Source organism: Vicugna pacos, chromosome 34, assembly GCF_048564905.1.
Source record: "Vicugna pacos chromosome 34, VicPac4, whole genome shotgun sequence".
Classification (NCBI taxonomy): domain Eukaryota; kingdom Metazoa; phylum Chordata; class Mammalia; order Artiodactyla; family Camelidae; genus Vicugna; species Vicugna pacos.
Window position 1 is genome coordinate 11697594 of NC_133020.1, and position 26592 is coordinate 11724185.

At 36.0% G+C, this 26592-nt stretch overlaps 1 long non-coding RNA gene across 1 annotated transcript in view; it reads left to right on the plus strand.

Annotated features, from left to right (window-relative positions):
• The first annotated feature begins 1565 nt into the window (after positions 1 to 1565).
• Positions 1566 to 26592, plus strand: part of LOC140691305 (uncharacterized) — a 51526-nt gene continuing 26499 nt past the window's right edge. The window contains exons 1-3 of the long non-coding RNA XR_012066909.1: positions 1566 to 1616; positions 2931 to 2991; positions 21034 to 21166. This is a non-coding gene — a long non-coding RNA (uncharacterized lncRNA). The remainder of the gene's footprint in view (positions 1617 to 2930; positions 2992 to 21033; positions 21167 to 26592) is intronic.

The following is a 26592-nucleotide window of genomic DNA, read 5'->3' on the forward strand; positions in this document are numbered from 1 at the left end:
CATCCATGACTTCAATTAAAATGAGAGACAAATGCTCTATCATCTCTTCTAATTCGGTGACTCCCTTTGTAGGGAGAACTCCCTTGGAAATATTCATAAATAAAGACTCTGTTATCCCCTTGAGAAGTCCTCCCCTACTTCAACCCCATCCTGTGTAAACAACACCAACCAGTTTGGAGAGAGCTCCAGTTGTCTGAGAGCTGGATGATCTATTGGTGGAGGTTTCTCAAGCACCTGGAGCTATTTTATAACCATTCTTAAGGTATAATCACTGTTTTCAGGAGGTAAGCAAGTTCGTGCCTGGATTCTATACAAGAGCTATAATCCTACAGGCCACAAGAAAGTATTGTTGAGGACCCTCTAAGTAGGACATACCTCAATTGAGGGGCACAGATTGATGGTCCATCTAATGCGGCCTGCTGGTTGGATGGTAACTTAAAATTCTCAGTTGAGTTCAAATAATTGAGTCTAGTCACAGCTGTTGAAGGATGGACTGAGAGTAAGTCAGTCTAATTCATCCTGTTTGTCTAACTACCAGTCAGGTGGTTTCATCTACCACAGATATAAAAGGAAAACAAAACAAAACAGAAAAAACACAACTGGGAAGGCAAGGAAAACATCCAGAATATCCATTTTGTGTTTTGTAAGGAAGTTGTAGGAGCCGGGGCCATTTCTGTTATTTCCAGTAGACTCCTGGGTGAGACTAAGGGAACGGCGATCTGATTTTAGTCTGAGCTTCCTTTTCATGATTAACAAACCCACAAGAGAATTAAACGTAAGCTTGTAACCGTTTTGCGGTGCCGCATAAGGGTATTTTCCTTCATGAGGAAGTCTGCAGCATGGTTCTCAGTGACTGAGATCAGCAATGCCAGCTTCCCTTCCCCAGGCGCCTGCTTGTTTTTCTACCTCCACAGTTAGTGTGCTCTGTTACAATATTTTTAATGTCACCATTTTTCTCATCATCTCCTACTTAACACCCAGAATTTTCATCCAAAAAGTTCTGACGCAAAAGGAAAAAAAGCATTTTCTATAAAACTTACAGAGATGCTTTACGTCCTCCCCTTTGGTCCACAGAAGCTGCTGGAGAAGGAGTCAGTGAGCAGCGTTCTCAACCGCAAGGCCCTTAGCATTTATAGTCAAGGACCAGGCGCAACTAATAAGAGAGCCAAATTGCCCACATCAGAATGAAGTTTGAATGACCCACACTCGACAGCCAATCAGAACTAGAACCCTCCAGTCCAGCTGCCCAATGAGAAGGCCAATCTTTGGTCGTCCTGACGACCGCGCCGCGGTTGCCAGGGGTCCTGCGCAGGCGCGTGGCAGGGCTTGATTTGGCGGGAAGCGTCTCTTGCAGGTGTGTTGATTTTGACTGGAACGCCACCCAGCGCAGGTACTAACCAGGCTGGCCTGGAGTTGATGGTAGGGGAAAGCTAGTTGCATCTTTTCCAGGATACAGCAGAGTGGAATTCCTAATTCTAAAAATAAGTACCCAGAAATATTTACACCTTTTGTCTTGATACAGCAAGCAGCTGAGAGAAGATTCCTTTTTGGGGAAAGCCACAATCGGTGACCCTACAGCATTATCAAGGTATGAGAACCAGGAAATGGTTTTGGAGGTAAGAGTTTTCCTGTAAACATTCTCAGTCAGTTTAAGGCGTTTTCCTTCTATTCCTATATTCCCAGTTTATTGTGTGTTTTGTCTGTTTTTTTCTATTTTTAACCATAAATAAGTAGACAATTTTGTTTAATTTTTTTTTGCATCTTTTAAAAGTCAGTTTTTCTCACTGATTTTTATTAATATGAATCACATTTATTGAATCCTTGGATTTTAAAGCAAACTTGCATTGCCATAAGAGCTACTATATATTCAAGTAATTGAACCTAGTTATAGTTGTTGAAGGATGGACTTAGAGAAGTCAGTCTAATCCATCCTGATTGCATAACCACCAGTCAGGTGGTTTCAAGGACCACAGACACAAAAGGAAAAAAACAAAAAACAAAAACAAAAAAAAACCACGATTGGGAAGGCAAGGAAAAACATCCAGAATTTTGTGTTTTGTAAGGAAGTTGTAGGAGCCGGGGCCATTTCCAATAGACTCCTGAGTGAGATTAAGGGGACGGTGATCTTATTTTAGTCTGAGCCTCCTTTTCATGATAAGCAAACCCACAAGAGAATTACACGTAAGCTTGTAACCGTTTTGCGGTACCTCACAAGGGTATTTTCCTTCACGAGGAAGTCTGAAGCATGGTTCTCAGTGACTGAGATCAGCAATGCCAGCTTCCCCTCCCCAGGCGCCTGCTTGTTTTTCTACCTCAATGAAGTTGGTATGCTCCGTTACAATCTTTTTAACGTCACTGTTTTCCTCATCATCTCCTACTTAACACCCAGAATTTTCATCCAAAAAGGTCTGACGCAAAAGGAAAAAAAGCATTTTCTATAAAACTTACAGAGATGCTTTACGTCCTCCCCTTTGGTCCACGAAAGCCGCTGGAGAAGGAGTCAGTGAGCAGCGTTCTCAACCGCAAGGCCCTTAGCGTTTATAATTAAGGACCAGGCGCAACCAATAAGAGAGCCAAATTGCCCACACCAGAATGAAGTTTGAATGACCCACACTTGACAGCCAATCAGAACTAGAACCCTCCAGTCCAGCTGCCCAATGAGAAGGCCAATCTTTGGTCGTCCTGACGACCGCGCCGCGGCAGCTAGGGGTCCTGCGCAGGCGCGTGGCTGGGCTTGGTTTGGCGGGAAGCGTCTCTCGCAGGTGTGTTGATTTTGACTGGAACGCCACCCAGTGCAGGTACTAACCAGGCTGGCCTGGAGTTGATGGTAGGGGAAAGCTAGATGCATCTTTTCCAGGATACAGCAGAGTGGAATTCCTAATTCTAAAAATAAGTACCTAAAAACGTTTACCCCTTTTGTCTTGATACAGCAAGCAGCTGAGAGAAGAAGATTCTTTTTTGAAGAAAGAGTGACCCTACAGCATTACCAAGGTATGAGAACCAGGAAGCAGTGATGGAGGTAGAGTTTTCCGTAAACATTCTCAGTCAGATTAAGATGTTTTCCTTCTATTTCTATATTCCTAGTTTACTGAGTGTAATTTTTTTCTATTTCTAACCATGACTGAGTAAACAATTTTGTTAATTTTTTTTGCATCTTTTAAAATAGTGTTTTTCTATCTGATTTTATTGGTATGATGAATCAGATTTATTGAAATTTGGATTTTATTTTTTTGTTTTTTATTGAAGTATAGTTGTTACAATGTGTCAGTTTCTGGTGTACAGCATAATGCCCCTGTCATACATGTATATTTATATAAATTAATTTTCATATTCTGTTTCATTAAAGATTATTGCAAGATATTGAATATAGTTCCCTGTGCTATACAGAAGGAATTTAATTTTTATTTATTTTATATATAGTAGTTAGTATTCTGCAGCCATAAGATTATTTACTGTGTCTGGGAGTCTGTTTCTGTTTCATAGATGAGTTTTTTAGTGTCTTCTTTTTTCTTTTTCAGTGAATCCCTGGATTTTAAAGCAAAATTGCATTGCCAGTATAGCTATTATATATTCTATTTTTAAAATATATCATTGACTTAAATTTGCCAAATTTTAAATAAATTTCACATCTCTGCCTATGAGGAATTTTATGTCTCTTTTCTAGTAAAGTATGTATCTAGTTTTGATGTAAGAATAATAGCGGCCTCATAAAATAGTTGAAAGTTGTTTCCTTCTCTTATTTTTTTTTTTTTGGAAGTGTTTGCATTGAATTAGTAGTAATTTTTCCTTAAATGTTTGAGGAATTTCACCAGTTAATCCATCTAGAATTTTTAACTTTAGGAAGATTTTTAACTTTCATTTCAATTTCTTTAACTGGAAAAGAGTTTTTCAAGTTGTTAAATTTATTCTTTGGTCATTTCTGGTAATTTGTATTTTTAAGGGAGACACAATTGTTGAATTCTTTGGCACAAAGCTGCTTGTAATATTTCCATTTTTGATTTTGGCATTAGCAGAATCTGTAGTGTTGACCACTCTTTTTTTTTTTCTGATATTGGCAATTTTTATTTTTTCTCTTTTACTCTTGAACTGTCTACATGGAGGCTAATGAATTTTATCTTTTTTTTTTTTCAAGTAATCTACTTTTAGATTCACTGATTTTCTCTTTTAAAAAATTTTCTAACTCACCAACATCTGCTCTTAACTGTATTATTTTCTTTCTTCTACCTAGTTTGCACTTAAATTTTTCTTCTTTTTTCTAAGTTGTTAAGATGGAATTTCAATAATTGCTTTTAATTTTTTTTTGTTTTTATTTAGGGCCCTGTGTTGCCCTCTTGGCATTCTTTAACTGTGTCCCTCAAATTCTTATATTTGTATTTTCATTATTATTCTGTTCACATATTGTTAAATCCTCATATCATTTCTTTTTCGGTCATTGGATTATTTAGAAGTATATTGTTTAATTCCCAAATATTTGGGGTTTATGGTTATATTATTGTTATTGATTTCTAATTTAATTCCAGTGTTTCTGGTATTTGCCTTTATATTAGATCCCAATTTCATGGTTGCTCTGTGCAGATTAATCATATGATAAAATCTTCTCTTTCCCTTGAAAAAAAATCAGGAGGGAAATTTTTAAAGAAAATATTTCTCTAGAACATGAAGACCAAAAATCAAAATATGAAAAGTTTCTAATCTGAAAATACTAATAGAAAATTATTCATTTGTTTAAAAACATTACAAACCTCAGGCCACCAATCCAAATACACAAAATAATAAAAGTTATATTGGGCTGTGGTATCTGTCTTGAAGATACTATAAATTTATTATTGGAAGTTTTCTAGAAATTAATAGATAGGTTGGGCGGTCAAAATAGACTTAAAAGTTAAAAAATATCTCTCCCTCTTGTTATACATCCCAAGTCATTGCTTGCAAATCAGACACTGTAGTAGCATCAACTGAAACACACATAGTGGTAAAGAGGAATGGTACACTATGTAAATATTTTTTCTAGTTAAGTTGCACTTTATTACCATTCATAGCTCACACACACACACTCATACACACACACACACAGAGGAAGTTATAGGAAGACTTCATTGGTAATTGTGTTTTCAACTTCTGCAACTAAGTGAAACTGGCTTGGAGTCAAAATCTTAAAAAAAAAAAAAAAGGCTGGATGATTTTGTGTTTTGTTTGTTTGATTTCCACTGTCGGTACTGCTTTACTGATTCCACAGGATATGCCTACCTAGTTTAATTCATGTCAAGTTTTTTAAAGAGCCATTCTATATTACAATGTGAATATTATCTTCTTGAGCCAAAAAACAATTTCAATTTGTGCCGTTGTCAAATTGCGGTTATTTTTACATTTCTCTTTTCTCTTAGTAAGTAAGATGAATTTGCCTTACTTTAAAATTATTGATGATTTAATAACTTTCCATACTTGAGAAAGCATCATAAACAGACAGTTTCATGTTACTTCCTGTTTAATTATAGAAATAGAAGATATGCTGGATTTTGAGTATATTTTATAAAAAATTAAGAGTTTTAAGATTTTGTTACTGTTAATGAGTTTTTCTCTTTTAACATGAAACAGACAAAATTTTATTCTTCAATAATCGTGGTCAGGTCAATGGTCTTCAACTGGGAAAGATTTTGCCCTCTGGGAGACATTTGGCAGTGTCTGGAGATACTGCGGTTGTAACAACTGGGAAAGTGCTACTGGCATCTAGTGGTTAGAGGCCAGGGATGCTGCTGAACATCCTGTAATGTACAAGACAGCCCCCTTCAACAACTACTAGCCCAATGTGCCTGTAGTGTTGAGGTGAGAAACACTGTGTTAGATGAATTCTGGTTATTATCATTTCCAAGATAATATAATAGATATTCAAAAATTATTTGTGCAAAATATTCCTCCTGTTACATATGGGTTAACAGAATTATAGAAAAACTAAATTATTTTCCCAGTTTTAATCAATTTATTTAAGAATTGATAAAACCAAATCCATTAAATTAAAATTATTGTGTATTAGATAAGAAACTGAAAATTTTTTCATCAAAAGGATACAAAAGTATAGAATTTACAATGACAATTTCATAATCTGGCTTAGCTAATTTACAGACAACAGTTCTCAGTAAGCGAGCTTTCCTAACTTTACAGAAAAGAAGGGTTCTTTCATACCCTCAGAATCTTCTATAACTGATTCATGAACCTGTTGCTTCTTTGTTTTCCTTACAGCTAAAATCATTCAGTTATGGAAGGTTGTGTTATGTCATTAACCTACCTTCTAAAATAAAACTCAAAAAATAGGACCCTTGCTGTATAAAGGGTAGAAAGTAATGTCAAATGGGTAAATAGTTCATTACAGGCAAGGTACTTCCACTCTCATAATGATTACTACACAATCTCTAGAAGTTTCTCAATTTATCTTATTTGCTAATTTTGGAGCTCCCTCTCCTCCATTTTCCTTTCTTTCTCTAATGTCCATATGTTCACATACTTTTTTGAAAGCTATAAATTTTATACCCTGAATCCATCAATAAGGCTCTTTGTAACTGTTCAAATTAATAATTTTGGTTTTTATTTCCTGTACCATATACAAAAATATTTAGTAAGTAATACTGGGTGGACTATCATATCTGGTGAGTCAGAAACTTGAGGACAGAATTTTATTAAATATACAAATTTTAAGTAAAGTTTTACATTTTGAGTCCTATTTATCTTTAGCTTGGTGACCTGCTTTGGATAAGACAGCTGAGTTGCTTAACTGCTTTCCATGTAGAATTTTTTAATTACATTAGTTTTCTACTAAACTTGAGTCTACAGTGTGAAAGATTCTGAGGACACTGACATTTCAATAATTAGATAGTATAGCACATCCCTGAAAATTTACTTTATTTAAATAAAGAGTTTTCAGATTCAGTCAGTAGTAAGCCATATGATTACAAGAACAACATCGAATTTATTGTTCAGTGAAGACTAGTTAAAAATAATAGAATTTGATATGAATTTTTGGAAAACATTAATTCAGAATATTTTACTTGAAAATGGATTATATTCAAAGTTAATGGCAAGAATCAGCCAATGGGTTGTACTCATGTTGATTTTGCTACAATTTGGAGTGAGGATAATTTTTGCTTCAAAAATGTTTAAAAACTATTTTAGTATCTGAAATGTTTTCTCAAGTAAGTCATATCCAATAATAGTTACTTATAAATTTTGTTTTTTTACAGAAATTTTAATATTTTACTCTCACACAAACATTAACTTTGATTTCAAGTTATTGTGGTTTGAGGGAGGTAAACCCCTATGTGCATGTATTCTACTTGATACAATAAATACAAATAGTCAGTATATCTCACTCCTTTCCATGGTACTCAGTTTGAACAAGCTAATCTAAAATCACAAGTACTCCATTGTGGAAATACACCACAACTTCTTTACCCCGTCATCTGTCGATACTACTCAGCAATAAAAAAGAATAAACTAACAACATTTGCAGTAACGTGAACGGACCTGGAGATCATCATTCTAAGTGAAGTAAGCCAGAAAGAGAAAGAAAAATACCATATGATATCACTCATATGTGGAATCCAAAAAAAGAAATGAGAGGACACGAATCAACTCATCTGCAAAACAGAAGCAGACTCCCAGACATAGTAAACAATCTTATGGTTACTGAGGGAAAGGGGATAGGGAGGGATAAATGTGGGAGTTTGAGATTTGCAGATGTTAACCACTATATATAAAAATAGATAAAAAAAACAAATTTCTTTTGTATAGCACAGGGAACTATATTGAATATCTTGTAATAACCTTTAATGATAAAGAATATGAAAATGAATATATGTATGTGTGTGTATATATATATGCATGACTGGGACATTATGCTGTACACCAGAAATTGACACATTGTAACAACCATACTTTAGTTTAAAAAACTAAAAATAAAAATAAACAAATAAATGAAAATAAAATCATTTTGTTGTCCAGAAAAATGACCAAAAAATCACATTAAAAAATCTGTAAAACAATAAGAATGATGATTTCGTGTGTACTTCCAAGTGAAAGTGATGGCCCATTTAGAGAAATTGCGTGAACAAATAGGGTTCTTTCTGAATTAAAAGTCCCCAATAACTATAAAAATTATGGGCACTAGAGTGAATCATTTTACAAGAAAAACAAAAGCAGGCAGTTTAAACCTTTCATAGCTAATCCATGTCACAGGGAAGGTTCATGCTTAGGGAGGGTCCATCTGGGCTCTCTACAAATGGGAAGGTTTGTACATATGGGCTGTAACATATGTATAGCGAGCCGAACCAACCCCTGCAACTAAACAGTAATTAGCATGGGGCAGGTTTTTTATGGCTGCTAACACACTAGCAAGTCCTTCCTGACCTACATCCAAATGGACATATGATTACATAAAATGGGTAGTTTCTTTCTCAAGCGTTTATTTGTGTGCAAAAATGTAGGATTTGTTTAACTGCCGCCAACTAAAGAACTGAGACCCATATGTTACCCCATAAACTTACCGGTTAGCAATTTGTTATAAGCAAGATGCAAATATTATGGTAAGCATTCAGAACGTTTATTCAATGAACCTTATGTTGTAAATGGAAACAACAGTATGTCAGAAAATTTTGTAATCACGATTTCACCACTGGTCTCATTTTATGTGTTTCCAAAATCTACACTTTTCCATTAGAGGCATCAGGGTCAGCAGAGTTTCAGATAAAAATGAAGTAATACATGATTCAGTTTGGGAGGGAGAAAGAAATAGTGAAAATCTGTGAGAGCTTGAAAGAGACTGTACAATATTTAATCTTCAGTAGGTCGCAGTAGACCTATTAAGTGTGTCAAACAATATGCTCCTAAATGTCTGATTAAATTTGGTTTGGATCTGAATGAGATTTGATAAGGCACTAAAGTATAGGGGAGCTGTAGACTATAGACAGGCCAAAGAATTGTAGAAATTAACATTAAGGGTTTAACACATTCATGTTTATCTAACAGTAATTTAAGAAACAATATAGCAGATATAGTTTTAGTCTAGCTTTATTCTAAATGTAAAAGTATGGAAAATTGATGATTTTTTATTTTGTGGGGGGAGAGAGAATTAGGTTTGTTTGTTTGTTTATCTGTTTATTTATTTTAATGGAGGTAGTGGGGATTGAACCCAGGACTCTGCATGCTAAGCATATGCTCTAACGCTGAGCTATACCCTCCCTTCTGATGATTTTTTAAAATTTTAATAACTTTAAATTTTTAAAATAAAAACCAGCCCAAATCACAGATTTATAATGAAAAATCAGAAATTTGTGTAATCCAATAAGATGTAGACATCTCTCATAATTTTGAGGGGCTAGATCTAGTTTTACTAATTGTTCCTGTTCCTTATCAATAGTCAAGAAGACTACTTTTCACTCAGTTTTGACATCTGAAAAATGGAAAGAAAATATAGTAGACTTTTGACTAGATCATTGGTATATGCATAGCTCATTTTAAAAATTATTATAGACATTAATGTAAATAACATTAACGTAGATCAGTTTTTGTCAGGAATTCTTAGACATTAACATGGAACTATTGACCAATATTTTCATCTTTATCTAAGAATTTTGAAAATTTCAGTGCATAAATTAAGATTCTCATAGTTGCAGGTGTTAGAAAGCCTAATTTACAATGACCTAGAAAATGAAATTTACAAGCTTACGTTAGTTCAGGAAGAGTTCTGACTTCAAGCATGCAACTTAATCTAGAATCTCAAAAATGCCGTAAGGTGTTTGTCTGTTTGCACCTGAATCTTTTAGCCCTGTCTTCCTTATTTTGGCCTCATTATTGAGCTGGCTTCCTCCGTGGAGGTGAGATGGCTGCTGGAATCCAGAGTTAATGTCTCCACATTTTCAAATCCAGCGGAAAATTTTCTCTTACTCAGAAGCCCCCCAAAACATCACCTTTCACCTTTTATCATCCCTACATAGGAGGGATGACACTTTTTGTCTGTTATTCATCTTTATATTTTGTGATTCTGGAAGAGTTCTTGGCACATATAAGTCACTCTATAATTTTGCAGTGAGTGAATAAATAAGTAAATAAATCCTCCCCTAACTACATGGCTGAGAACAGAGATAGTGTCCCAAAAGAAAATCGTGGTTCTGTTATTAGGACAAGTAAATAGAGATGGATGCAGAAGCCAGATCAGCAGTCCAATATTTCCAACATGAAGAAGTCTAAATCTACTTGTGTCTATGTGATCTTTGAAAGAAACTATGTTTCTAAAATTTAATTTATTTTTGCTATGGTAGTCACTGGTAATGTTTCTTGGAGAGGATTATTCATTCAATTTTTAAGACAATAATTAAAATACTTAGTGTTCAAATATGTTAAACAAAAGCATCACAAGAAAAATCATTTGTAACTATATGCGTTGATAGAGGTTAGCTCCATAGACTTATGGTGATGATCATTTCACAAGTTGTGCAACTACTGAGTCATTATATTGTACACCTGAAACGAATATAATGTGTGAATTATCTCTCAGGTTTTAAAGTGAACTGTTACATAATAGAAGAATTTGTCTCCAAGCCAAAACAAAACAAAAACAAAAAAGCAAGGATTCAAAGTTTTCAGGCCAATTTCATTCTTTCTTGAACACAGATTATTCCTTTACAGGGAAAATATTTGTGATATGATTCGTGAAAGTGCCATAAAAGGGGGCGTTGGAATTTGGCAGAAATTTTTCAGGTTGTACCCTACTCCGAAGAGTTTGTTGTTGTTCACCTAAGGTTACAGAAATCTGCAGGTCTTTCCCTACTTTGTAGGAATCTTCTTCCATCATGGAGGGGAGAATATTTGTATTTAAAATAATCGATATAAGAAAGAATAGCTTTCATTTTCAGTTCTTGTTTTCTTGGAACATAGAGAGACATAAGTAGAATGAGGAAAGTATATGTTAGCAATACAGTTAGGTAGAGGTAAAACAGTCTATCAGTAAAGTTCTAAAAATTGCAATCAGAAAAGCAAGTAACTTGTGCAAACTTGTGCAATTAGCATTATCCCTAGTGATTCCAGAAAGTGGGCTAGTATGCAATGCAGACACATGAGCCGTGCTTTAAAATATAAAAACAGGAAAACAAAAAGGAGGTTGTCACCTGGGCTGAGACCAGCATGAGGTCAGGAACTCTACCTTAGTTACGCCTAATTAAAGAGTACATGTAGATTGTATTCGCTTTGATGTCAGTATCGGTCCCTAAGGTACAAATTTTTAATCTGTATCATTTATATCAGAATATAGGTTTCATTTTTCATTTTCTTACTTCTCACTCACTCCTCGACCCACATGAATTATAATATTTTTCTCCCTTATTCATCCCCTTCCTGTAACCATCATCACCTCTCCAACAAAACTATACCCAGTAGGGTCTGAAAAAATATACTATCACTAAATCAAATTAATAACTTTAAACCCATATTATATTTGGAGTCCAGAATCATTTAAGTTCTGTTTATAAACTTTTTCAGACACCAGACTCTGGTTGTTCTACCCTCTGCTACTCCTTCTCAGTCTCCTTTGCAATTTCTTTTACTCCTACCCGACCATAAAAAATATAAAATATTGGAGTTACTCAGGTTGTTCTAGGCTTCTTATTTCTTCTGGCTCACCCTTCCTAGACAACTTTTTTACTCGCATATTTCGATGACTGCCTTTAGGGAACAACTCTAAAATTTGTGTTTCTACATCAGACCTCTCTTTTAAGCCTTAGATTTGCATATCCAGCTGCTTACTAAATGTTTTTAAATGATGAATCACAAATTCTTCAAATTTAATCAATCTAAAGCATAATTCATCATGTTACCCACTTTTTTTGCCCAACATATTCCTTCTCCTATTTTCCCTGTATCAGTGAATAAAATGACCACCCAGTTGTATAACCCATATAAAAAGATGTCAACTGCAAAATCCTGTTCGATGCCTATAGCAGACACTGTCAGCTCTCTCCTCCAATCCCCTCAAATTGCTTTCGCTATTGTTCCTTTGTGTACTTTTCCAAGATTCCTGTGCTTTTACATCAATGACCCACACCTACATTTCTTAATAAGAGACCCTTCCTTGGCAGTACTAAAGCCATTTTGCCTGGTATGCAGAAATCCTGGATTACTTCGGAGTAACTCTGGGCTTTAACCAATGACTGATGGTGCAGAAATATGATATTTTGAATAGATTTGGTTGGCCTGTTTGATGCTTCTCTAATCCCCCAAGTGTCTCTGTTGATTTAGTACAATCATAAATACGTGTGCAATGCCTTTCTTCCCTGCTAGACTCCGAGTTCGTGAGAGCAGGAGACGAATGTTCCTCCTTCATTTTTCATCCCTGTAGGCTCAGCAGTTGGCATAATGCCAGACACATAACAGGTGCTTTGTAAATATTTGTTGAATGAATGAGTGAAGAATTCCTATAACTCTTGAAAGTTTTCCTGAGATATCCTCAGTTGGGTAGGCACAACCAAGATGGATAATCACACTGCTTTGTTAGCAGGATCAGGTAATTCTGCACAGGTCGGGGCATGCATACGCATGTAAACAAATGTCTATACCCCTAAAATATGTTGCAGACTATTTTATGTACATATAAATGGAAGAGCTCTCGACAGATTGTTTATAGAATACCAATGGCACTAAGTACTGTCGTGTGTAATTTAAAAAAAAATACTGAATTTGAAGCACGTCAAAGTGTGTGATTCACATGCCACTTTCCACATATCTTGCACTCTTTCTGCAACTAAAAATAACAATAAAACCTCAGTTCAGATCACAGTATTTTTTTTAATAGTGCAACATTACAGAGCCCATGAACACAGGTGCTGTCTCATGGAATGCTTGCAGGGTAGGCGCCATCCTCAGATGCTCAGTGGTGTGGTTAAAACCGTCTCTCTTTCCTCCATAATCAGAACATTTCCCTCTTCTCCACCGCTCAGTCCCTGGCCCCATCCCATACCCTAAACAGCCCCAGTGAGTCTGGCTCCTCTATTCCCTACTTGCTGCCTACACCCCCAGCCCAACTTCCTTATAGGCATTAATTGTTTAATTGCTTATGCTACTCATTTATGTATTTACTTAGCTAATCAATATAGATATTTTAATTCTTTTTTTTTTTGGAAGCTCAACAAGTATTTACAAATAATTGGATATGAATGAAGGCAGTAAGGTGCATACACACTTTAGATGGAATTAGTCAAGTGTCCTCATAATTCTCCATGGGTTCTGGGCCCTTGTCTGGCCTGCCCTGTCCTAGAATGCCCTCTCTTCTGGACTGCACACGCCAGCCCTCTTGTTGACTGGCTGCCCTGCTCTTGATCTTGCAGTAAATGGGAGGACTGGAAGACAGAGGGTGGGGCAGCATTCTGGGACCCTGGACAGTTCCTCATTGCCTTCAGCTGTCACCTCTTCTTATTCCCTCCTTGCAGCCCCCAGAGTGGGAACTGCTTCCCCATTGTGAGTCAGACATTTTATTTCTATATAATTTTTCTTCCTCTCTTGTCCCACAGCCCCTCGGTCTGCCCAATTGTGATGTCTTCTTCACATACTGGCACCAAAAAGCCAAGATTCAAGTAAAAGAGGTCTCCTGTTTCTGCCACACGTTGCCCAATGTTTCATATGTCTCTACATGGTGCCACCTTTGGGGCCTGATTTTTATATTTCTGGTGTTTCTTAATTATTGGAAGAAAGGAAAGAGGTATCACAGTAGGAGAAAATGGTGGCAGGGAGAGCAGAAAAACAAAATAATCTGTTTCATGCTCTATCAGGATGTCATTATAAAGCTTCTGACTTTATCATCCTTGGCACATCCTCACCTCCATATGCCATTCATAGACATACCTTGTTTTTTTTAATTTTTAAAAAATTTATACAATTTTTAAAGGTTGCTTTTCATTTACAGTTGTTACAAAATCTTGGCTATAGTCCCTGGGTTGTGCAATACATCCTTGAGCCTGTCTTACACCCAATAGTTTGTACCTCCCACTCCTCTGACCCTATACCGCCCCTCCCCTCTCCCCATTAGTAACCACTAGTTTGTTCTCTATATGTCTGCTTCTTTTTTGTCATATTCATTAGTTTGTTGTACTTTTTAGATTCCATGTATAAGTGATATCATACAGTATTTGTCTTTCTATGACTCATTTAGCATAATGTCCTCCAGTCCATCTGTGTGCTGCAAATGACAAAATTCCATTCTTTTTAATGGCTGAGAAGTATTCTACTGTGTGTGTGTATGTGTGTATATATATGTGTGTGTATATATATATATGTATATATATATATATATATATATAATCAAATAGTTTAATAAGAATATAGGGTATATATATATATATAATATCTTCTTTATCCATTCGTTGATGGACATTTAGGTAGCTTTTGCATCTTGGCAATTGCAAATAATGTTGCTATGAACACTGGGGTGCATGTATCTTTTCACATCAGTGTTTCTGTTCTTCTCAGGTATATACCCAGGAGTGGAATTGCCGAGTCATATGGCAGTTCTATTTTTAGGTTTTTGAGAAACCTCCATACTGTTTTCCACAGTGGCTGCACCAATTTGAATTCCTACCAGCAGTGTACAAGGGTTCCTTTTCTCTACGTCCTCACCAGCATTTGTTGTTTGTGTTCTCTTTGATGATAGCCATTCTTACAGGTGTGGGGTGATACCTCATTGTGGTTTTCATTTGCATTCCCTGACAGTTAGTGACGTTAAACATCTTTTCATGTGCCTATTGGCCATCTGCGTTTCCTCTTTGGAAAGATGCCTATTAAGTTGTTCTGCCCAGTGTTTAGTCAGGTTTTTGTTTTTTTAATGTTGAGTTGTATGAGCTGTGTATGTATGTTGGAGATCAATCCCTTATGGGTCGTATCATTTGCAAATATCTTCTTCCATTCAGGAGATTGTTTTTTGTTTTGTTAACGGTTTCCTTTGCTGTGCAAAAGCTTCTAAGTTTAATCAAGTCCCATTTGTTTATCTTTGCTTTTATTTCCTTTACTCTAGGAGACAGATCCAAAAAAATATTGCTGTGATTTATGTCAAAGTGGATTCTGCCTATGCTTTCCTCTAGGAGTTTTATAGTATCTGGTCTTACATTTAGGTCTTAAATCCATTTTTGAGAATGTTCTAATTTCATTCTTTTACATGTAGCTGTCCAATTGTCCCAGCACCACTTATTGAAGACACCTTGTTGATTTTACGTCTGCAGTATTTCTCAAGTGCACCTAACCCTTTCCATTCCAACCATCGTCACCTTAATTCAGTTTTCCCCAAGTACCTACTGTCAACTTGCACATACTCTTGTTCACCCAGTGTATGTCCCACATTGCAGACAAAAAGGATCTTTAAAGCTCATGCTAAACCCTGTAGGAAATAATAATAACAATCATCATCACCATTGTTAAAACTTGTTGAGCTCTTTTCTGTGCCAGGCACTATTTTTTTTTTTTTGTAAACTGAGCCCTTAAATAAAAGAAACTATTTCCATTTTTTTTTGCCATGCCCTAGGAGGCAAGTCAGTCTTGTGACTTGCTCACACTACTTCCTGTAATTTGGTGGGAAAACACACACACACACACACACATGCACACACACACGCCCATCAGTGTATCATAGGTGTTGTACTTTGTTTAAGATAATCTATAATTTGGGACTCTATTTTCTTTGTTTGAAGGATTCACCTAGGTATACAGAGATTTTTAAAAATCCTATTATGATTGTATAGTTTAAAGGATAGATATTTAAAAAATAATTTAGTGAAAGGATTCATTAGACAAAAGTAGAAAAAATGGTTTTCTGAGTTGAATTATACAATGTTTGTTAGAATTTTATGTTAGAACCTATAGCGTGGAAAAACCCTGCACTATGTCTCTCGTATGTTTACTACCTTCTTCTTCCCCCCCATTTTTCTCAGTGCCCAGAACACAACGCTCCACCTTTTCTCAACAGTCTTAGGTTGGCTTGCATTTTTTTTAAGTATAATTATTTTTTCTTTTTACCTTTTTGACCCCCACGTTTATTTTTAATTTAGCTAAATACACAACTGTCTACCTCCTATACACATTTCAAGAAGCATAATGTTAGGTTATAAAAGAAAACTATCATCCTTCAACTGTATTAGATGTCTTTCAGAGTTTATCTTGGCAGTCGTAAAATCTACAAAGAAGTAATACTTTTTTCTACAGCCCTTCCTTCTAACACATTTAACATCTAAGGAACTTTCCTGAAATATATATTCATTGTTTTTAACATTGCTTCTTTGATTTCCTACCCAACTTATGTTTATCACATGATTGCTCACCCAATTACACAGCAAAATAAAAAGCATCATCAAATAGTTTAGTAGGAATATAGGAAGATGTAGTTTGGCTCATCAAATGATGCAGAAAATAATGTGACAACAGAAAAAATCTGATTGCAAGTTAAGATATTAGTTGTACTAGAATCTGTATCCCCACACTTAAGGAAAAAGGGGATATAAAAGAAAACAGAAGTGTATAGATGCAGTAAGATCACTAAGTTAAAAGAAAATACAGTGGCAACACTGTATGAAATATTTATGCCTGAGTATTCAATGTGACAGATTCTAAGTTTTGTTAGAGAAGGACCACATGTTGTTCAAATTGGGATTGATTATCACCTTGTGTAACCCAGCACTCATATCATTTCCCACATTATCTTAGATAAATATTGAAGATAGACAATGAAAAGAAACCCTTCTAAGTTCATCATCTTCCCCAAAAAAGATGTCTTTGTGTGTATGTGTGTGTTTATATATATGTGCACAAAATTTCTGCAAACCTCTTCCTGAACTACTTTTGTCTAATGAATCCTTTCCCCAAATTATTTTTTAGTATCTCTCATTTAAAGTCATAATAGGGTTTTAAAAATTCTCTACACACCTAGCTGAATTCCCCGAACAAAGTCTCCTAAAGTGTTCTCTTATGTTACCAGAGATATTTAGAGATGCTATTTTTTGGTTAACTTGAGGCGTGTGCTTTGTGAAAATGGAATCAGTCATCTTTGCTTTTTCTCTTCTGTTTCTGGACCCAAGCAGGCCAGCAAGAATGCAAGCCAGCAGAGTATCGCCCCATCTAATTAGGTCTCTTTAAGGCAGGACAAAATGTGGGGAGGGAAGATTCCAAGGGTTCACGTGGTCCCTCCAAGCAGCTGGACTGGCCCAGGCCACCCATGCTAGGCCTTCAAGAAGCACAGCAAACTGACATTATGTCCACAGGTTATCATTATCGTCTTTTTTCTTTTTTTTAAGCCTGATCGATCCCTCCCCACCACAATGATGCTCCCGGGCATCTTTCACTGCTGGGGAGTAATTGACCGTCGGGTATCATTAAAGATGGTAGGTAGAAAGGAAGTGGGGAGCATTGGCAGGGTGTTGAGGGGGGAGGGAGTGGGGAGCCCGGGTCGGAGGCAGCCCCAAGCTCCAGCTCCTCCTCGTGTCTTTCTCCCTCCTGAACTCCACTGACCTTTCACTCCCGAGCCAGCTGGAGCCAGAGAGATTTAATTGAATGGATTCCTCAGATGTGCCTGGAGTATGGGTGATGAAGAAAGGAGGCGGCGGGGAAGGAAGGCTGGATACTGTGGTGAAAAGAGAGAAGAGGGGGAGGGACTTTCCATGACCTTCAAAGGCTAATTGCCTGGTTCTTCCCAGGCCCTTACTGGAGCTTGACTTGCACAGGGCTTCTGTTGTCTGGTCCAGCCAAAGCTCTCCAACCGCTCCCTGAACCCCGGCTTCAGAAATGCAGCCCCGGCAGCCGCTCCCCGGTGACCCCCAGTCCAATCAATAGCCAGCCGGCCAAAGTGCGGCGGCTCCCCTCTGCCCCTCTTGGGCTGAGCTACATTAACAGGCTCCGCTCATCAGAGTTTTCCCAACCTCCCTCATTAATCTGAACCGGGGAACAAAAAGAGGGGGTAGGCCTGACCAGAAGCACTGATACATGTGCGTGTGTGTGTGTTTTAGTCTTCATGGTTGTTTGTTTAATGGAATAAAATCGAAGCCAGTGAGAGAAATCAAACCTCTCCTCTGGCACTTTCTTTTTCCATTGTTTGTTTCTGAAATTATAAATCACAGGGAGTAACCAGATTAAGAGTTTATCCACGAACACTGCCCCTCCCTCCATCACCCGGTTCTCTAAACCCTGCCTTTATGGGGCTTGTGTGTGTGTGTGTGTGTGTGTGTGTGTGCTTGTGGATTTTTTTTTTTGAACATAAGTAAAAAGGAGTCAGTGAATGTCAGCTGAGTTAAATGGGTGACAAGGGAGATGGAAAGAAGAAAATTCATCCCTTCTTGTCTTTGAGAGCAATTTAATTAGGCCCAAGCCCCCTGTGAGTGGGGAGGGAAAAGGCTGGGGGTGGCTTGTCTGGGCTTCCTCTAAAGGCAAAAGCGGCCTTGGACGCTGCATAAGTGGCTGTGTGCGCGCACACAAAGGATTTTTAAAGGATCATGTAAGAAGATCAACCGATAAGCAGCTAATTTTGTGTACTTAGGGAGCAAACGAGGGAGCGTGCTCCCCCTGGAATACCTAGGGTAATGGGATAAAAAAAAAAGGAAGGCAGAAAGATCTTAAGTATTTTACTATTAATGCTGATTACTGAAATTAAAGATTTATACTGCGTATCAGGCGAGCTGTGGCTCTTGGGAGGCCTCTGTGTGTTTGTGTGGGTGTGTGTGTGCAGGCTGTGGAGCAGTGTAGATATGTGTGTGTCAGTAATCATATATATGTGTGTGTGAAATATGAGTTGACTTAGTCATATACATACAAATCAGGATTTAAAAAAAATATATACCACTCAGTTATTTTGAAAATTGTCATCAGAAACCACTTTCAAACTAATTGGAGTCTGCAGAGAGGAAACCTCATTTTTGGTTCAAATGAATTTTCTGAAATGTCATTTGATTCGGGAAATATGACTGATCTGCTCGATTTCTTGATAAGAAATGAAATGAGCCGTTGTCCTTCAGGATATCATAGACTTGAAATGGGGGATTTTATGGTTAATGCCATCAGATAGAAGTGTCCTACTTTGAAAGGAGAAGTCCATCAGCCTCAGGGGAAGGCTGAAGTCTGAATTCGTCTTTAAATCCTCTGCTGCAGTTAAAGCTGGCACGGAGCAATGATGGATTTTTTTTTTTCTAAGCAGTAATTACAAAATAAATGGCCATAAATTATGAGATGGTTGATACCAAAAGTTTAATAGTTTTATACCTTTACATTTTGGATCTACATTGGGTTCCTAATGTCAGTGTTCAATAGGGAAGTCAAGAGTGGACACAGAGGCTAAAATCGTATTTTTGGACCACAGTGTGGAATCAGATTTGTAGAAGTATGATTAATGGAGTCATTCCTATACAACACTGTGTCAACAATGGAGGTAGAAAAAACAATAAGATAATAAAACTGATAACAGCATACATAAAATGTACACATAGCCAGAAGCAATAAGAGTATCTGGTCGTTGACTTCAGGCACAGCTGAATGAGTACGTAGCCGTGCTTAGGCAAAGTAGGCAATGGGATGAAGGTAGTCATGCCATGTTGAGGACTGTGTTTAAAATGGATTGCAACAGGCAGGAGAAGACCATGGCAATAGATTTAATCTATAGGAAGAAAGCTCATTGTGTATAAAGCTAACATCTGCCTGCTTACAAAACAGCCCAGTACCTTCACTCTTACCAACCCCCATCCTGCACTCCGGGACTGGGTGTTCACACCTTCTACTCTCTCTATACTGATGCTGAGAAATTGTATCCCACGGTCAGGTGTTGGAGTTCTGCAACACATAAAGATTCCCGTGAAACTTAGTCAAAATGTAACAGAAAAGAGCTGTGAAGAAGAAAAAGATAAAAGATAAGATAAGAAAAAGGTATGTTTCAAAGTAGCGTACTTCAATGCAGAGGGAAAAAGTGAGGAAGATAAGGGAAGCAAGAGGCAAAGAGAGCCCCATAGCCATGGGGAAAGGAAGAGTGAAGAGGATGAAAGGAACAGAACACATCTGATGAAAGGAAAGTGGGGGTGGGGATAATGTATTCAACATGTATTAGATTTTAGGCACTAATTTCAGTTACCACACGGAAGTATGAGAATGTTATTCTTAGACTGGCATGTCAAGGAGTTAATACTTGGCAGTACTTACATGCAGAAAACTACATCGCCATAAGATGTCTTGTCTCCTATCGATGAAATAGAAATGCACATAGTTATGATATGATATCAAGCTGGATGCACTGCCTCATTATTTACAAATGCTAAAATGTCACAGCTTTCTCAATGGCCTTCCTAGAAACAAAATCCACACTATTATAGGAAAATTACTTATAGAAATTCAAGAGTTCCTTGAAAATAGGCAATCAAAATTCTCAAATATTTAGAGGAGTCACTCATAGTCTGATCCTGTATAAGCTTGGAATAAGAATTTTCCAGTTCGTTTCCTGATCAACATGCAGCTATTCCACAAAATGGCAATGGAGGCAGAATTTTGACACTTCCATAATAGCTGGATTCTTTTTTAAATGTCATTCCCTCCTTGCCTGACCAATAATTTGTATTTACTTGTATATATTGGAGATTATATATATTTTAGCATCTCTTCCTTGGCACTCCAGACCTACCTACAAAGGAATATAAAAAAGAATGGCACATAGATGATGTGTAGGTGATTTATTTGGGAAATTAAATGATTTTCCATCTTAAAATGTTTGTTAATAAGAAGGCATTAGCTTCCTCAATTTTAACTCCTTAAGATAAGTCAGCTCAGTTTGTGACAAAAAGTAATGATAGGGTCAGTCTATTTGCCCCAATTTCATGTCAACCAGCCCAAAGTGAAAATTTTATTTAAGGCTTAAGGTAAAAGAGTTTATAGGTAAAGATGCTTTCTGTACGTGTTCCTTTTTTCTTTTTTTAACTCTTGGTAAATACGTATGACATACAGTAGTCTTAGAGCATGACATGCATTTGTTTTGTCCCACATTTTGTACAGCAACCACTGAATAAAGAGGGCCCAGAAAAAAAAATTACAATCGCATCGGCATTGATAGAGCAGCACTAAGAGGAGGTGATATAATTCAGCCTTAGATTGCACCCTCAAGAAATCATGTTGAATTTCACAACAGGTAAGCGTCTTGACAAATCCTTCTGAGTATGATGAAAGCAGCTTGCAAAAATAGCATAAGTGTACATCCTGGATAACATCTCAGATACATCAATTTTGTTCTGGGAACTGTTACAGTATTATAGTTAACTCCAGGTAGAGTGAGGTACTTCTTCAACCACCCCATCGATCTCCCTAAGCCAGGGCCAATAATCTTTTTATACCACCAAATTTCTCAGTTGCTTAAAGTTGCACATTTTTAATTCTGAAATGGTATTAACCTTATGTTGATCAACGTATTAACATAGGAAAAGTATTCTGGCTCTCACAAATACTACACAGCGGTTAAACTATAGAGACTCCTCTGGGCGACGTTATTTTTAAATTCAGATATTCCGTCCATTATTCTCCTCAATGCTGTTGTTTAAAGTGTGTTTATGTGGATGGAGCGCAACAGAAACTAGACTTTTCCACAAAGAGTGTTGATTAGTTTTCCACAAATGCCAATCTTTTAAGCTCTGCATTCATGCTTCTGTTTATTTCCATCCTCATCTACTAAATGAACTTCTACGTTCCTGTGTCTAATTTGTTCGCTATGATATCCCTCGCACAGAGCATAATGCCTGACATGAAATGGGCACACAACCAAAGCATTAAATATGTAGGTTAAAATTTTCGGCAATGGTATGCAATAGCAGAACAAAAGCTGTAATTAAGAAAAAAACCTGAAGTTCCATCTTTCTTTTTGAATTCTAAAAAAAATTGCCACTCACACCAGAACACACTTGCATGGATACTGAGCACATATATTTGCCATAGACTAGATGAAAATGGCTATTATCCTCTTACTGTCCTCAAGCCTCAAGCCGACAAAATGGTATATAATTGGGTTTAGAAGGAGAGCAAGATGCCAGATGAAGCCCAGATTAAGAGATTTCTCTGCTACCTTACATAAGCAGAAGAAGGGAGATTGAGGAGTCATGATCAGGGAAAAACAGACTAGAGAAGTAGGTGCTGAGGACAGAGGCAGAATTGATTTTGGAGAAAAGATCCTCTTACAGGTTAAAAAGCAACTTCGGAGAACCATTAACTATGAAATACTAACAAAAGGCAAGCAGCAAATTCTTCTCTACATCCTCCATCTTGGCTTAGAAAGTGGCAGTTGGAGAATTCACTTGAGATGGCCTGCTCTGTCTGCTTGCTCTTCAGACTGGTTTCTTGGAAGAACCAGAATATCACATATTATGAGCACTTCGCTCAAAAACTAGTAATATCCATCATGAAGGAAATGTCCATTGAGCGATTAACATAAATGGTGCTTGTTCACATTTCTATTGACAGCATTTAATCTTGGCACTACCTCTGACCATAGCTGATAAAGTCCACACTTAGAAGTAAGAAAATTTTTAATAACTATTATAACTGAAAGACCTTAAGGCCCTAAAATTTTGCTGTAAAGATGCTGTAAAGATGATGGAATAAAAAATCAGATTCAGACACATGGATCAGAGAGGATGATTTAGACCTTTACATTCCTTTCATCATTTTAAAGTTTCATGGGGTTACGAAGATCATTGATGATACCAACAGATTTAAAATGAAAAGGGAAAGGTGTAATGTAGTTTAAATTATAGAAGTCATATTATTCTTAAGTTTTCTCTCAGGCTGTACTACATAGTAGACAAACAAAATTAGTGATTGGAGAATGAATGAATGTGAATATAAATGAATCTAAGAAAGCCATTTTTGTGAAAAAAACAAATCATTTTTGGGTGCTAAATATATTATTTTCCATGTAGTATGTATTTCTGAGATATTTTATGATTTGAAAAGTTTAATATGATGATCCTTATACCTATGCTAATATTCTTTAATCAGGGTAAGAATATTTACTAAGCAGAGAATTTTTAAAATATTAAAATAAAACTGCAAGAGACTTTCCAATTTACTGATTCCATAAATTGGTTTTGTAAATCACTAGAAAAATGAAATGCACAAGACACTCCAAATGATGTTGTGAGTGTAAGTTGGAATAACAAAAATAATGTGTAGCTATTTGAAAAACTGTTACACTCTCTGGATAAATCTCTGTTAATATGGCCTAAGAATGTAACCTCTAAAATAAATTTTACATTCATTTATTCCTACTGTGGGTAATACACAAGAAAAATAACCTTTCAAAATCACAATTATAAAATAAAAACACTCAAAATCATTTGCAGGTGATGTCTGCTTCTAGGCACGATAGCGTAAAAGACTGGATTTACATTTCCATCTTCAAAAACTAAAAAAAAATGAAACAAAACATATCAAGTGACAATCTATAAACATTAGAAATAAGCAACATAAGTTGGTGATCCCTGAAAGAAGGGAAACAAATGAGGTAAGCCTTCTGATTGTCCCAACTTTTTGCCTGAAGGCAATTTCCAGTCCATGTTATACCAGGAAAGGAGTTCCAGACAGCCCAGGGGACACTCTGAGTTGACAAAACAACTTAGAAATTGGGAAGGCCCAGGTAGTTGTAATTTGTAAACATAATACTGAAGAATATGTACCAAGGGTGACACAGAGAAAGCTACAAAAATTTGCGGAAGAGTCCACTTTAATCTTTGACTTAGTACTTCTTTGGGCATTTATGAGGATGATTCATAAATTTACTTGAGGTTGTGGGGGGAAAAAACTGGGTAACATTAAGCTACACAATGATCAGAGTTCACAGAAGGCTGGGAATAATTTGTTTTCCCACCAACCAGAGAGGAAGAACTAATCATACAAGGGGCATCAGAAGAAACCTTAAAAATGCAATGCATAAGTAACAGGGTTAACTTAGTCCTAGATTAAAGGCTGCTGTGTGTTTGGCATAATAGACTCTAAGGGCAAGCCTCAAAAGAATGTAGTAGGTCCCTCAGTCCAGAACCAAGTTAAACATTGTTTAAGGGAATACAACAAAATCCAGCACCTAACGGTATAAAATCCACATTGTCCCTTTTTCATTGAAAAATTTTTCAACATGCAAAGAAGCAGGAAACTGAAAAATAATGGAGACAACGGAGTTATCAGACAAGGTTATTAAAACAACTATTTTCCATATGTTTATATTTTCAAAAAGTTAGAGAAAAAATATGCCCATGATAACAAGAGTCATCTAAAATGTAAAAAACACAAATAGTATTTCTGCAGATTAAAAAACACAATGTCTGAAAAAAATACACTAAATAGAATTAGCAACATATTAGCATATTAATCACTGAAGAATAAAAGTTAAGTGAACTTAAGACAGAAAAAAAAGCAAAACTAAACATCGAAAGCAAACAAAAAAGCTATGCAAAAATGAAGCACAGAAAGAAAAATTAGGCAGAAGTTACTGAACTCTGTAACAGTATCAAGCACTCTAACTTATGTGCAATAGAAGTCTGAGAAAAAAAGTGGCAGAAAATATATTTGAAGAAATAATAGCAAATTCCCCATCTCAATTTTATAGGTAATAAAACCACAGACATGAGTAGCTCATTAAAACCAAAACAGAAAAAAGATGAAGAAAACACCAAGGCACATCATAGATTGCTGCAAACCAGTCATAGAGAGAAAAATCTAAAAGCAGTCAGAAAGAAAAGCACATTGTGCAATGAAAGATTATAGCAGACTTCTTGTCAGAAACTATGCAAATGAGATGAAAATAGAGCAACATCTTTTAAGTACTGAATTAAAAAAAAAAACCCTATCAATCTAAATTCTATAGCTAGCAAAATAACCTTTCAAAATGATGAAATAAAGAGGTTTTTGGGAAATAATCACTGAGATAATTTATTACCAATAGACTTGCACACAAAGAAATGTTAAAGGAGATGCAAAAGTGACACCAGATATAATTTGCATCTATACAAAGCTATTTGGAAAAAAAAACCAAACCTTTGAAATCATAAATATGTGGAGGAATATAAAAGACATTTTCTCCTTATTTTCAATTTCTTTAAAAGATAACTTACTGCTTAAGTGAAATAGTCATGTATCACGAGTGTGGTAAATTGAATAATAGGTCTCTAAAAAATGCCTACTTCCTAATCCCCAGAATTGGTGAATATCTTACTTTAGATTCAAAAGGAACATTCAAAGATGAGTATGTAAAGGTCTTGAGATGGACGATTACCCTGAATTATTCAGCTGGCATAATGCGTCACAAAGATCTTTATAGAAGAGGGTCAAAAGGAGAAGAAGGAAGGATGAGATAAAGAGAGTTTGGCAAAAAGGACACAAGCCAAAGAGGCAAGGAAACCTCTAGAATCTGGAAAAATTAATTTATATGAAAATATAGAGGATCTAGATTAGTCACCAGTTTCTGATGTATGGCATCATGGATGAATCTAAAAACATTATTAATTAATGTTATTAATAAATTATTAATTAACCAAAACACACATAAGGACCACATATTATACAATTCCATTTATATAAAGGTCTAGAAAAAGAAAAATTACAGTGATGAAAAGCATATTGGGAGTCTTAAAAGATGAGGGTTTTGAGGATAGGATTGCCCACAGAAGAGCGTGAGCGAACCTCTGTGGACGTAGCAGTGTTCTATATTGTAAGTTTGTTACTTAAAACAAAAATGAGTTTGTCAAAATTAATCAACATGTACATGTAAAATAAGTAAATTTATATTATGTTAATGTACTTCCAATAAAGTGGATTAAAAGTTATTTGATTAAAAATTTGAGGACACCAATTCAATATATTAAGAATGTTGACATGGTAAGTATTTGAAAAGACAAGCTTATTCCTAAAAATAATGTTTCCATCACTGAATAAATGAATTACTGAGAAAATGAATAAATGACTGTTACAGTAAGTGAGCAATTCAGCCTGTATAAACAGAGTAAGAGCTACAGTGATTGCTTCAGAATTAGAAGACAATGAATATTTGTAGTTTTGATGCGGTCGTACTTTGGAGTTACATAAAATAAGACACCTTTATAAATGTGTGTGACATTGTGTGTATGAGAGAGCTAAAAATGCAATTTTATTGCCCAAAACAACAGATTCAAACAGGTTTATTACCTATGTTCAGATGAAGGTGAGAAAAGAAATTTTGTTTCACTATGACTAAAATTTCTAATATTAAAATAATACAGAACATATGGGGAATTACATATGGGGAAAAAGTTTCATAAAATACCAACTTAACTACATTTATATTAAAATGGTACTCGTAAAATGTATCTCACAAATCTAAGATTTTCCAAACAGGTACCCTGGGGACAAAGCCTCTATCTGGCAAACAAAGTCAGAAATAATTAATATTACAATAGAAAAAAAATAATCTTTAACAGGAAGACCATTTAGACGTGATCCTTTCCAAACATCACCATCACCTCCCCTCACTCCTTTTCCAAATTTTAAAATGAAAATTTAGAAATGTGTCTTCACTCACCTAACCTCAAAGTGGGGCAG